We start from the raw sequence: 8,093 nt of genomic DNA, 5'->3' as shown, positions 1-8,093 counted from the left end.
CTTCGTTATCATGGTTCCCATTGGACTTGCTGGTGCAGCAGCTGCCAGCATCACTGAATTTCACAGGGTGGCTCTGCAACAACAATTCCCCACATAAAGAAAACAGCATTTGCTGCTTCATCCAACTGCAGAGAGAATTTGCAACAGTGATCCTCACCATTGGGGTTTTTCATTTGACACAGCACAATAGGGATAATGATGGTACATCAGCAGATCTGGAGGAGGATTGCCTTTCTGTGTTGCCAGCGCCCACCCCAGTGAAATCAAACCAACACCTCGCGAGTTCTTTCAACACCAACGCACTCCTGCTGCCACATACCCACCACAAGAAAGCAGCAATTTTTAGATGACTCTAGAAAATACATCCTCTGGTCACAGGAACTCTTAACTTGAAGTGGACAATAAGAATGCAACCGACATGGCTTCCATCCCTGAATGATGGACAGGAGAGAAGAGTATATGGCAGAAGTGGGGTTAAGGAAATACCAAGCTTTCTTCTCTCTCCACAAGAAAAAAGAATTGCATTTACTGTGCTGAAGATAAGGACATCAAACTGTATTCTAGAGACTTTGGAAAGGTTCTCTGCTCTTGCCCATGTGGTAGCTTGTTGTACCTTGCATATCTGCAAAAGAGTAAGTGAAGATCTGTGCAGCTTCCCCAGGGGGTATAATACCATGAGGCTGCAGAACACAAAGAGATGTAGTTTCTTCTCCCTTCCTCCTCCAGCCCATTCAGCCTTCTGAAATGAAGATGCCAAGGGCCAGCTTGATGAAGAGTATTTTGCCCAGCATCTGACCTGGCAGCCTTCACTAAATTAATACACATACAGAGATTCAGATAAATTAAAAAAATAAAAATGATAATTGACCTAGTTTCTTACAGATATATTTCAAAGCTGGTTTAGAGGAGCTAAAATTGATTATAATTTGCTCTCTTGAAGTATAATTCCCATCATTTCAGTTGAAATAAAATCTTTCATAAATTTATGTCATTCTTTGGCTGATAAAGAATAGAAATAGAACATTTTCAGATTGGAGCAGTGTACAGTCATGGGGTTACAAAAAGAGATGGCTACAAAGCTCCTCCATCCTACTCTGTAGGTCACAGCAGCATTGTCCCTTGAAGTCTTTTTCCTAGAGTTTTCTTCCCATCACTGTAACAGATTTCCAGCACTGAGGTTTTCATCATCTGTCTAAAGATGATGGAGAGACTGTTCTTCAGTCGGAGGTGGATCCCTAAACACTAGCCTGCAGCACAATGTACAGGCAACCAAACCACCCCTACTGAACTCACAAAGAACTACATCACAGAGCCCTAATCTTGGAGAAGAAAGCTCCAAGTTAGGAAACTTTTTAGTTCTGTCACCAATTAAACCTATCTTACGTTGATGCATTTTCCTTGACATTTGAATTAATGAGCCAAATGCCTCTAGTGAATTCAAGATGAGCCTGTGACATCTAAAAGTGTTTCTATGGCAGCTGAATGATGATAAAAACTGGAGGCTATGACTTCACTGCAGAATCACACAGCAGGACAGATTGGTAGAATAAACTATTTAGATATTATAATGAGTGTTAACAGTATGGCTATGAAGGAAATAGCTGTTTTACACACATGAGATCTGTATGTGCCTACACAAAGGGATCATCCTAAAATTTCACTGCTTTGTCAAAGTAAATCTTGTGACATTAAAAACCCCACAGGTAACTCCCTCACTTACGTAGGGGTGGTTTCCACAGATTCCACGGGGCACCATGCCCTGACCTCACAGGTTTTAACAGCTGCATTAGAGTTCATACATCTTCCTGTTTGACCTCCTGTAGAGAAACAAGCACTTTCTCAGCAAAGACAAGAGGTTTTTGCCAATGAGAGACAATTTAAAGATGTGAGTGGATACCTCTTCAAACCTAAGATAGGCAGCTTGACATTTCAGATTGTTGCAGCTTTCTATAGGAGGAAGCTGTAGGAAGAACTACCCAAACCATAGTCCTGCCACACCTCATCAATCCTTATTTAGCTGTTTGCTTGGGTCAACAGTGCTTGTCATTGTTTGGGCTGAGGGTGAAGTAATTTCCTTCACAGTTTTATATGAAGTTGCATATCTGAGTCTTGGGATAAATTGAGAAACCAGCTGTTTCAGTCAGAACTTTAATTCAACAACACAAGCAAATTAAACAAAGAAGATAAAGGTGGCCAGAAAACTTTAGATCTTTGTGCCCTCCTGGAAAGTCAGCATTTTTTTGTGAGCACTTAGTCTTTACCAGGGAAGGTGATCAGCCAGCCAGGACCCGAAATTCAGGGAATCTCAGGACTACAAAGAATTCAGATGATGAAAACAGTATGATGTCTTCTGGACAACTGGTCCCAAATAAAGGACACAAGTTCCCTGACTTATTCTGAGAACCACCTATCACAGGAGTGTTACAGACCCTACAAACAGATCCTGCAGTCACTCCACTCACTAGCAACCATGGACTTCAATGGGAGTGACTGTGAGATCAGCCCTCATTCATGCCAATCTGTACTCTTCTTCACATTTCCCCTCCCTCTGCTCCCTCTCACTGTTTCTCCTTTCAGTAAGGGCATGCAGAAGCCAATAAAACCTCAGTTTTGTGGTTCTGAAAACATGTTCTCAGATATCTCTTAGCAGGTATAACCTTCACTAGTTATTTGGTTTGTAGGAGATAAAGGCTCAGCTACCTGCAAAACCAGATCAGTGGAAGCTGAATACTGGACTGACATTAAGACTTGCCTGTGTTGGTAGAGTGTATTCTTCTGTATCCCAGGTCCTGTTGCTTGTGTAAGCCACTCCCTTCCAACTAGCATGAACTGAGCTGTCAATGTCTGATAGAGTCTGTAAGTGATGATTATACAATTGGCCAGATAAACCTGAAAGGACAAATAATCTTGTAAGAATCAAATGGGTCAGCCTCTTTGTCTTGTTCTTTGACAAAACGCACTGCAAGATAAAAGTCAGATGTCCATTTTCATGTAATTGAGGCCTTTTTGTGTGAGACACATGCATCAGCTGGACCAAAGACTGCCTTGGTTTCACTTCAGCAACTTTTGGCTTTGTCAGAAATGAACTGATATCTGCAAGAAGAGAATTTCCCATCCTAACTTATATAGACAATATGAGGTGATATCCTGGCCCTTCAGAGGCCATTTGTGAAACACCAATTAACTGCAACAGGGCTTGATGTCATCCAAACACTTTCACCCATGCTGTGTTGCTGTCTACTTAGACTTTGACTTTTTCTGTCACAAACAGTAGTGTCCTCTCTATGGTTTTGGGTTTTTTCAAGAGAGCTTAAAATGCTTAGTCCTTAACTTTCCAGAATGACTACTTTTGTGCCTCATGCTGACTGCCTCTGTTACCTTGGCCTAATGTTTTCTCTTTCTCAAGAATTAAATGTGTTAATAAAAGGAGGAGGGATGCCCCTGGTTTTAAGCTGACAGGAAAGTCATGTAGCTCATAAAAGTACTATCAACTTTAAAAAAAAATTGTATGTTCAGAAGATACTTTCCACACTACATAAAAGTGATGTCAAAGATTTGATTTGGAAAAAAAGCCACAAAAACTAGCACCATTTCAGTTTAACATGTCTGTTCTGGAGGGGGATGAAGTAGCATCAGAAGAAGAGAAATAGAAAGCAACTGATCAATGTTCCCTTATTTATATCATCTATTATAACAGCATTTCAGCCTTTTCCTTCTGGAGAACCATATTTGAAACTGGCAGTGGGAAACCAGCTCTGAGCAGCAGTAGGTGGGTATAGTACCTTAGTAAGGCAACTTGAATTTCCTGCAGACATGATTTCTTTGTGAGATTGGGATCAGTGTGCTCAATGTCCTGGCTTGCTGCCCTCCCATGAGAATGAAACCGACTTTATGAACTTCAGCAGACTTTGTTCAGCAAATACTTATCACTAAGAACAGTCCTAGTTTGGCAGCAAATAGGAAAATCTGCCCTTTGGAGGCAATCATTATTGCATATTCCTAAAACATCTTATTGTCCCTGAAATCTGCTGCAAGGGTTGACTTGCCATTTCATCTGACCCTGAAGAGGAGACTCTACAGAGCAGACTCTAATCTCAGAAACACTGGTGTAGATCTGACATTATTCAGTAGAGTTATTTTGGATTTTTCAGACAAGCAACAAAACCAGACAGCATGGCAAGAAACAAAACTGCACGTCATTTTTAGAGGAAGCTTAGTTAACTCTGTTCAAGCAACCCCACCTTGTTAGATAACATCCCATGCCACATTCCCACCACAAAGTTCCCACAATCACATCCATCTTCCAAGAATGGCCGAACACCAGATCAACGACCTCGTTTGCTGCCACAAAACTCAAAGTGCTGAACATCAAGTTAAAACCAGACAAAATCCCACTACAAGAAACATTTGCCCATGTGCAACACAGCCTCCCATTGCCATGAGGCTTCTCCCAATCCTTTGGTATTTTACATCCCATGGAATGCTATCTATGGCTATAATCATGAAAATACATTCAGAACCAGACAGGCATCTTGGCTGTTGGAATTGTCTTAGATGTTTTAGCACACAGGAATGTGTCACATTCTGCACAAACAGGCATCATTTAGTGAGACACTGGTGATAGCTCCTTAGGCTTTTGCTGGGGTTGGTATTATTGACACTTCAATAAATAGAATCCTGCTACATAATAACAGCTGAAAAAGCTGCAAGTGGGAACCAGAAGCAGACCTGGGATGCACTTAGGTGCTGGAATTGTCACAAAGAAATGTATTTTTAATATAATGCAGCCAGGCCTATGTGTACATACACATAACACAATACTTAAAATAAAACAGACAACAGGAAGGCTCAGATTGCCTAAGTGAAGAAGTAAGTGTTGTCTTCCTTTCCTAAATGCTCTTGTTTTAACATTAACATCTTACATCTGTTTGGGATCTGACCTCAGCAGCTCAGCTGGACATATTCATCTTCTTGCCCATGATGTTCCCATATAAGGTGATCTCTCTTCGCCCATGGAGCATGATTTTGCTTTGCTCAGGTTTCGTTCTGCTGTGATTTGCTGGCCTCTACGGTCGAGCTCCCTCACAGTTTTGCAAGGCAGTCATCCACACAGCAGTAGCTATAAAGGGAGAAGAAAGTCAGGAGGGAGTAATGAACCCATGCCTGCAGATCTGAAGAGCTTTGGATAGCTCATTTGCAGGCTCGATTCTCTTTCTTCCACACACTGCCTATGCATGATGCTGTTTTAATAAGCAGCTTCCACAAGCCACACAATATAAAACATAAACCCTACTCAGAGAAAGGAGTGGAACTATAGGGCTGAATTACTAGAATAACTCTTGTGTCATCAGGAAACTTTGACTGAAACCCTGTATCACTCTCCGTGCAAACTAACTTCAGAATTCAGAAAATGCTACCACAATGAGACACAAATATACATGCACACTGGTCTCCAGTTCTGTTAAGACCTGATTCAGACACATCACCACAGCTAAGATAACAAGACAAGTATCACATATCTCAGCTGCTTCCTGTAATAGTTACACAAGTCTGCACAGAAAGCTATAATCTCTTTTAAAAAAGAATGTAAAGATTTTGTTGTGATACAGAGGTCAAGAGACTGAGATAAGCCCTAACTTTTTTAAAGCATAAGTTTGAAAATTGAGTCTTCACTCCAGCGTGTAAATATCAAGGGGTAGCAGGGTGGTGACTTTGGGCTGCACCTATCAATAGCACACAACTGCTGCAAGGAAGGATCGTGAAAACATGCAACTTTAAGTACAACATCACACTTTCTCCAAGTCGGGAAATCCCAACTCTGACGTATGATTTTGCTCCTGCCTTCAATCACTTGAGCTTTCGAACAGGCCAGCAAGCCAGAGCTCAGCCAGGCCAGCTCTAATGACATCTGGTCATGGATGTGTCCTTCCTCCCCAAGGGTCAGAACAATCAGAAGTCATGGGTTTCCATGACAACAGAGTTAAACAATCTCACCATCTTTATTTCTTCTTATCTTGGTGTTTATTCTAAAGCTTCAGACATCCTTCCTCTTCTTTATCTGTTGCCTCTTTAACATTAGAGAGACATGAAAAGAGAGGAATGGTCCTTTCCTTCTTGGAAGCTATGGGGACTAAAATAGCCTGATGTAAAGAAGAATCTCAGAGCAGCACCTTTGCACAGATCCCTCTCCAGCAAAGTGAGCACAATCACTCTCCTCTGCACCAAGGTCTGAAGAAAGGATGTGTATCAGTATTTACAGAAACAAGGTTTCTCTAGCATTAAGTGGTAGACCCACACTACCACTTCCTATTACCTTTTTGTGTTTTTACAGGGAGCAGACCTGGTCCCCAGTGCCACCCAGGCAATACCGTTTTCATTTGTTCTCTGTGGATTCTATATGCTCAAAATACTCATCAGAAGAACAGTGTAACTGATACCAGGAAAGCATGTCAAGGGAAAGCAGATCTCTTCTGGGAACTTGTAGGTAAATACGATTCCTAAAGGTCAGTTATACAGATTGAAAGCACAAAGGAAACATGATCTGGTTTTAAAGTTCAAATCCAGGAGTCAGGAGACTTGGATTACATTCCTGGCTCTACCACAACTTTCATGCACAATCACAAGCAACCTGTCCATTCCCTCTGTAACTTAGGTTAGCCACTTAAAGGCTATGACACCAACACAGTGTCACTTTTCAGGCTTCCCATGAAGACCAGTAAATTAGTAATTTATGAAGTGCTTTCTGTTCCTTGGAAAGAAGAGATCTAACAAGACAGACGCAGTGCTCAGAATTGCAAAGTATTACATTTATGATTGCTATTTACTGAGTCAAATTCTGCAGTGATTTACAACCTGTGCATTTCAATTGGCACCAATTTAGTATGACTCACTGCATATTTTAATCTGTCATCTGTGGTCTCACATGGGATTCTAAGACTATCTAAGAAGCTAATTGCAATAGCAGACTCAAAAATCCACCTATTTAAGATCTAAGTATAGGTTTTGAAGGATCTGCAACAAAAACCTCACAGATTGAGAGACAACCATTTCACAAATCTCACTTTAATATATAGTCTATTTTTTGACTGTTATCTGTGAGGCTCCTGTCCTTGTTTCAGATTTAGCATAGCAAGCACTATCTATTTATTACTCCTTTGAGGCACACTGACAACTGATGTTCAACCCTGAGGACATAAATTTGCTGTTTGCCCCCCATGAGGCCTGGGCACAGGACTGGCATTCCTGTTTCACTGGGATCCTCTGTGCATTTTTCCATTTCAAAGAAATGAAGCAACCATTCACCTGATACGTGCATCAGCCACACCTGACATGTCTTTATGCTGTCAAGGACCGCCAGAATTCTTAACTGGGTAACTGCATCAATCTGTTTGTACATCTCCTACACATGCGACAACAGCCTCCCTCCAAGAAACTGCAAAGCTAAGTATATACCTTAAAGGGTGAATCTCAAACCTATTTCTGCCGTTCCTTTCATCAACAGCACTTCTGCTGTGAAGAGGCCCCATGAGAGACAGCCTAGGGAATGTGTACGCCCCAGCACCACCTAACAGCGACCTCAGCCATTCTTCCCACACGGCAGAGGAGCACCGACCCTACCCTGCTGCTAACTCCACCTCACGTCTAGCGATGGCGCTGCGCCTGCTGCCGCTGCCTCACACCACAGCGCGGGGCAGGGCCCGCTGCCGCCCACCGCCGCCAGCTGCCCTCTGGCCAGGGGATAAAAACCCCAATTTCCGACCAATTCCTGTCAGGAAAGGGGGTGGAGATCGAGTTTCCCAGAGTCCCGCCGAGCTGGCAAAGAGGCGCGGCGGGAAGGGCTGCGACGTCGCCGGGATGCGCCTCGGTGCGGCCTGCTCCGCCTCGCCGCCCCTCAGGCCGCACCCAACCGCGAGGGCTGCGAAACCCTCGAGGAGGGGGCTGAGACCCGCCCTCCGCCGGGACGGGACAGCTCGGGACAGCCCGGCTCAGCCCGGCCCGCCCCGGCGGGGCAGCCGCGGCTCTCCACAGGCCGCCCTGCGGCCCCTCGCCCCCGCCCCGCCGCCGCTGTGCGCACGCGCGGCCGCCCCCTCAGT

General features: G+C 43.5%; 1 long non-coding RNA gene across 3 annotated transcripts; it reads right to left on the bottom strand.

Moving 5' to 3' along the window:
* Positions 1 to 2,757: 2,757 nt before the first annotated feature.
* On the bottom strand, positions 2,758 to 7,981 carry LOC133627092 (uncharacterized). 3 transcript variants are annotated; one of them, XR_009819935.1, is made up of 3 exons: positions 7,453 to 7,981; positions 4,941 to 5,119; positions 2,758 to 2,889 (listed from the first exon to the last, which is right to left on the bottom strand). It is a non-coding gene; the product is annotated as an uncharacterized LOC133627092 (long non-coding RNA). The 3 variants fall into 3 exon arrangements; XR_009819936.1 differs by having other exon boundaries at positions 7,618 to 7,981; XR_009819937.1 differs by lacking the exon at positions 7,453 to 7,981 and adding an exon at positions 5,995 to 6,084.
* Between the last annotated feature and the right edge of the window lie 112 nt (positions 7,982 to 8,093).

Source organism: Colius striatus, chromosome 17, assembly GCF_028858725.1.
Source record: "Colius striatus isolate bColStr4 chromosome 17, bColStr4.1.hap1, whole genome shotgun sequence".
In the NCBI taxonomy this organism is placed as follows: domain Eukaryota; kingdom Metazoa; phylum Chordata; class Aves; order Coliiformes; family Coliidae; genus Colius; species Colius striatus.
Note: the sequence above shows the minus strand (reverse complement) of the source record. Positions and strands in the feature narration are given on the sequence as shown.